This window comes from Manduca sexta, chromosome 7 (genome assembly GCF_014839805.1).
Source record: "Manduca sexta isolate Smith_Timp_Sample1 chromosome 7, JHU_Msex_v1.0, whole genome shotgun sequence".
Lineage (NCBI taxonomy): Eukaryota > Metazoa > Arthropoda > Insecta > Lepidoptera > Sphingidae > Manduca > Manduca sexta.
In genome coordinates, this window is record NC_051121.1 from 7,328,148 (window position 1) to 7,335,034 (window position 6,887).

Below are 6,887 nucleotides of genomic sequence, written 5' to 3' on the forward strand. Positions count from 1 at the left end.
ATGAAAATATGAACCGCTGTAATAACAATATTATATCATATTATTATCCACATCAGTGGTGTAATTAAATTGTTGATCGGAACACAAAAGTGTATAGGCGATTCGAAATTTTGAATTCGTTCACCAACTTTTGTGGCTTTACATGTATTTTATTAATTGTAACACAACTTTTGGCCTAAGTACACAGTCTAAATGCATTATAATTATTATTATAAGGAGACTCAATGGCAATGGAAGTTCTCTACAAAACTAGTTGCTTGTTTATATATCTTTGCCTTAAGGGAGGCGAACAGGGCAACCAGGGCATCGAATTTGCAAGAAGTATAAAGAAAAAATCTTAACCTCTCAAAGGTTAAAAAGCCTCGCAAAGATCTGTTGCCTAGAGCCTCGTAGAGCCACGTTGCCTTTAAATCTAGATTTAGGTCAAAATATCTGACTTTGACGTTAAAGTGTTCCACCCTCGAAATAAACTCGAAGTTAATAAATAACACACGCAAAAAAATAATCAACATTTTATGTTATCTTAACTTTGGCAGTTAATTTTTTTTGTAATGTGGATATTCTTTAACTAATTTCATAGTAAACATGCCAATAAAATTTGTGATTGCGTGCATCTCTATGGAGCCTTATTTTTGCTTTATGTCATAATTTCTTAGAGCCTACGTTGTTTGTTGTCTTATAGTAGTTTTTGTGCAAATAAATTATTATTATCTCTTAAAGAACACATAATTTTAATTTGGAACAAACATTTCATAAGAAATACTATTGTAGTATAAAATGTTCAAAAAGATCTAAAAAAAAATTTTCAAATTAATTATTCGTAAATCATTGCATATTCCCCCCGTAATTCGTGTGCTGAAAATGTATAGAACGAAGGCTCAAGGCCGATTACCCGGGGAGGGTCTTAATCATGATTCACAGTGAGCTAGCTATATTGATATATTAATTGTTAGAACTTCCTTGGAACCAAAAAACTGGTACGATTTACACAGGAAAATTTTAAAAAATATTATAGTAAGATGCCACCATAAATAATATAAGATTTTACCGTTATTCAAATATTAATAGATACAGGTATACGGTTTTTTGTCGATTTGAGTGATGTAAACGTGCACAATGCAGTAGATGATGCGCGAATATCGGCCATTGTGAGATCACCTGTTGTCTGCCGGGAACGAAAGATTAGTGTGGATAAGACGTTAAAGTAAAAAGGATTTTATGTAGTACGTAACAGTGTCGAAATTTGAAAATTTCCAAAAGGGAACCCGACCCAACATATAAGTACTAATATGCATAAATGCGGACTGCAAATCGTTCTGATGATAATTAGATTCTACATAAAGGAAAGATGGCAGGAACCGGATTATATGGATCCTTCGCTACTAGGTACCAGATATAATTGAAAAGTATCGTGAACACAAAATATTCTTATATTATGCTTTTCCCCCATACTTGTGCATTCTTATTTTGTCATGCATATTAACCGTCCTATGATGTGATAAGAGGCAAGCTCTACCTTCTTATAGGACACGAAATCCAATACTGAGCAAGTCAGATTTAAAATAAAATACCTAATATTGGTTATAAGCTTTTGGTTTTACTTTATACGTACCTATCCTTATTATCACTAAGTCCCTTATAATTACACTGGCTACAATATTCGATCTAATTACATATGCGGACTAATGATTGGCAGCAGAAGCACAATGTACTATAATATTATTTACACTACTTAGGTATATCATAAACTTCTAAAACCTACCTATTTAATGTCTTAAAACCGTCCTATAGCAATATAGACGTTATTAACATAAAAAACTTTTAAATATTGAACTATGAAAGAATAAAAGATAATATAAAAATATATAGACCATGTCCACACATATCGATATCACATTGTTCTCAAAACTTGTTCGCGGAACATTTGTTGCGTGCCCGCTGCCTTGCATCTGCCACTCAGGCAAGGGTTGTGCCATTCCATCTTCGCACAAATTACTATTATAAATGACCTTCAAATTTCTATGACGTTTGTGGTGAGTTGAAAGGCAATTTTAATATTGAAGTATGTAAAATGAATTAACTCTGAGTTTATAATTTATATTTATATTTATTATATTATATATTTATTATAGGACAATAATTACTCTCATGTTTACTTGTATGAAGTTAGCCTTCTTATGACTATAATCTCTAGGCCACCGTTTTTTATTTGTATCGATTGATGCGGACAACGCCAACGTTCTTAAATGTTATAAATGTTTCATTAATTATTTTTGCACACTCACCTCATCTCATAAAACATTCTCGATTTTGGCCCTCAATTCGTTATTTGAAATAATACACCGCTGGCATTAGTGTCGTATATTCTACCGATGGCATAGTCTAATTTTCATTCTCTTATTTATCGATAAAAGTTCGATTTTGGATAATGAAATGTTAAAATGGATGCTTGTTTTTCGATACCGTAAGCCCTACTTAAATCTAAAAAGATCACTTCACAGCCTTCGATTACCTAGCAAGATAATTCCATTTAATTAAATTAAACCATTTGAATGTCAAGTAATTGTATTATTAATCACGTGTGAGCAAAGTATAAAAGAATCATATTAAAATACATTCATTTTAAAAATTTGGGGCGAGGGGGGTCGAAAATCTTCAAAAATTGCGATACGTAATACTTGAACGGCTCCTAACATGCCTACCATCCAGATATTTATTAAGATATCGGCTATAAGGAAGCGGCAATCTTTAAAATAAATATAAATACTAATGCCGATAAAGGACAATAACATTCGATTGAACAACGGGTGAAAGAACTCCTCTTCCGTTTTCCCAACTTAAAAATTACAACGTCGGCACATCGTGACTACGTACTTCCTGCCAAAACAATCAGTGGCGCACATAAATTATTTTTACACGATGGGCATTATTCATTTGCGCCATATTTGGTAACGAGAGCGGGATATTCAGTTCTGAATGTCAATTAGGCTAGCTTACTAATAAGGTGCAGCACTCGAAAACCTGACCCCCCATTGAGTTGTCAAAATGCACTGAATACGTGTGTCATTTTGATAAGCAGAGTTGGAATGTGGATATAATTTAACCTTGGACATGGTCTTCCCTATTTAGGAGCTTTGGGAAACAACAAAAAGTATTGATCAGTATAGAATGCTTATTCTTTCTGATTGCTCTCCTTAAAAGGTTTTAACGAATAGATATTTATAAGGGCCGTCACAGCCCGTAGATTTCTTCAAATCTGCCTTATCCTAAACCTGCTAAAGCAATTTTTTTTACAAAAAAACTGCGAAAGAGTGCCTATGCTTACACAAATAAATGATTTTTTTTCGTTTTCTGATATGTAGCTTAAACGAAATGCCGTGTGCTCAACAAAGGTTTATCCCACTTTGATGAAACCGACAGTTGGACCAACAGACAGTTGGAACTGATCAATCAACGAATCCTCCCAATACTTCAAATAACAGATCCATCTTTTCATATCCATAGCGTACAACGGACATTTCAGAACACCTTAACCGAAAGGTGTTTTTAACATCTGTAAATAATCCTTTGAATCGCCGCTAAGTAGGTAATATATTAATATTCGGAATATGCAATATATTACGGTTGAAAAAGATTTTACGCTTAATGGCCAGATGTGCATTTAATTCGGAAGTGGGCTCTTATAATTTAGGAATGAATAATGGAGGTTTTAAACTGCAAAAGGCACGTGTCGGATATTGTCGTTAAGCAATAAAGTAATTTGGAACTATTCGTAAAATAGTTTAGTTTGATTTACGAGTTATGGCAGGAGTAACTGATATCTTGGGTTTGGTATATCTTGGCAATGTATATGGGTTACGGAGCAGAAGGCTTTTATTCAGATCCTAATTTTCTAGGGCAATATTATGTTTTAGTTTCTCTAACGAATGAATCATATTTTTTTGTAAAAGGTTTGGCAAAATTGTCCATAAAATTACCTTTGTACAAAGGAAAATATTGTCTTCACCATTTTCAAAAAAACCTTTTAGAATATTATCAACAAGTTGACTGACATTTTCCATAATTATTACATCCGATCATTCCAATTGGAGACTAGTTTAATACGAATGATTTGTATCAAAATAAAATCAATCGTGACTTCAGACTACTTATCATAATGATTATGAATTACGTATCATCTAATTATTGAGACAATGAGGCTTGACCGGACGTGGATATCCAATATCCTCTGTCCTGACGCCTTTGTCTTTTGACCACACAAATTGCAGTTTCATAAAATCTATAAAATTTTACTTTGTACGTACTTTTTATAAACTAATGGCACTTAATGAACGCTTCTGTTCATTAAGTGCCATACGCGGATATTATTTTTCTGAAACAATGTAATTAATATTATAGTCAACAGATTACTTTTTTTCTTGTAAGTGCCGGGATTTTTAAGATTATATTCTTTTTAAGTGGCGATAGCCTTGTTGGGAATGGATCAGACTGTAGAGACGAATGTCCGCAGGTTCAAAAACCAAGGGCACACACCTCTGACTTTACTGAAGTTAGGTGTGTATTCTTTGTGAATTATCTTTTGCTTTAACGGTGAAGGAAAACATAGAGAAAACCTACATACCTAAGAAGTTCTCTGTAGGAATTTTGAGGGTATACGAAGTCTGCCAACCCGCACTAGGCCAGCATGGTCTCTATTAATAATAGAGGATGCCCAAGCCCAGCAGTGCGGCAGTGTATAATACAGGGCTGATATTATTATTATGTTAGTGTTATTTTCAGATAGACTTGTGCATAAATTATACATCAAGTAAAATGATTATCGTAACTCGTCTTGGTAATGATGTACCGCTTTTTAATGTACATATTGATCTCATTGGTTTTGCAAAATATTTTTAATTGTATACATCCATTTTCGAAAAAAAATGGCCAAAAAATGCTTCCATAAAATCGTATTTTCAACAGGACAGGTGTGTAAGTTAATGCGCGCAAACCAGAATGACTCACGAGCGAGACATAATTTACGAAATAAGCCATCTGTGATTAATAGCATTTCAGTTCGGTTAGTAACACGCGAATGGTCTGATATCTTCTGCGAAATGATTTGGTAAAAACGGCTAGGTTAGTAGCTTAAATTCTGTAGGTACAGAATGGAACATATTATACAAAATACATATTGCATTCGTGTCCTTAAATTTTACTTATTGAGATCAAAACTTCAAATTAGAAAATAAAATCTCTAATCTCGATCTTCTTCATTTTACAATTAATAGCAACAAGATTATTTCGAAAAAGATTTTAGTGTTACTGTCAATTTAATTTCAAATATAGTTAATTGTAACTACATTTCTATATAAACTGCTTTGTGTTCATATATTATGTAGAAACTATTAATGTTGTTTATAATTCATTAAGTTATATCTATAGTTTAAATATGTATATAAATGAATAGTATGTATTTAGTTTATATTACTTATAGTATCTTTTTCAATTTATTAATTTATGTCTATATTTTTTTGAAATTTCTAATATACGGCTTTTTTCCGCTCATTATATTTAGTCGCTAACTATAAACATTTTCTGCTTAGCGATAAAACCGCCTGTTGTTACACGTATTAAAAAAAAAATCATTTGATTGTATGTGATGTACAAGGTGTTTAAATTCATTCATTATTTTTAACATTTTCGAGGCTAAGCTCCAACTCTACTCGTGCAACTGCTAGACTATCTATAGAACCGCTTAATCTATCCAAGATCATATAAAGTCCCAAATCCTTTGCTCCCTTCCTCCAAGATCGGTAAAGTGTCCATCACTCCTCAGTTATAAGATGAACGGCAGTACCATCTGATAGTTACTTATCATCTGATGACCTATTTCTTTGCTCTTATAAAAATAGGCAACGGTTTCCGTACAATCCAAACGTAATCATGAATATGTACCATAACAACATTAGAATATAGTTCATAATATTATATTCCTTGGAACGCACAAAATCTCGCCATTCCTACTTCGAGCCTTCGTTCGATTATTGCGTTTGTTTGAATTCGTTGTAAATGATCATTTTACAATGTTTGCAAAAAGTGTATTATTAATGCGCAGTGCGCAGTCGCAGGCGGGGGCGTGAGACAATACTCCACCACTTCCGAGACACTTTTGCAGGTAAACTGCGAGTACAGGTGGTGTGAGAAGCGTTGGGAATATTTTTTTTTTAAAACATAAATAGTAACACACTATTTTTTTTATTCCTGTAGTGGTAGGCAGTGACGCAACAGGAGTGTTCATTTACCGCTGTGTGTATTCCATCCCCTAATGTAATAAGGGACGAGCCTATTGCCATATCGGGCACAAATTCCAGACTCTGTGCTGATACTGTCACTGCCCGAACTGAGGATCGAACCTGGAACCTTAGCACTGCAGTCGTACCTTAATACAACTACACCACCAAAGCAGTTAAATATAGCTTATATTATTTTGCATTGTATATTTTTCTTTTGTTGAAATAAGCCCATTATTTTTTTACAACACTTCAATTAAGTCAACTTTAAATTATATTGTACTGCGAATGAGAGCTTTGAAATCTAGATGAAAAACTTTTTATTAATTTTCTTCTTTACTTTAAATCATCCTATTTATGAAAAGACGCGCTTTAATATAGAAAATAAAAATATTTTAAAATAAGTTTTTCGTTACGTATCCTCAATAAGTAACATATTTTAGATCATGGCTAAACAATTTCAAAAACCTTATAAAATAGCTGAAAACAATGCGAAAAGTATTCACCCATATTTCACAAACAATCTTAGATTTACGACAGGTGTATCACATAGCACTTGTAAGCACGACAGTACCGGAACTCAGACTGTGTAAGCACTCATTGTGTCCGTTTCCG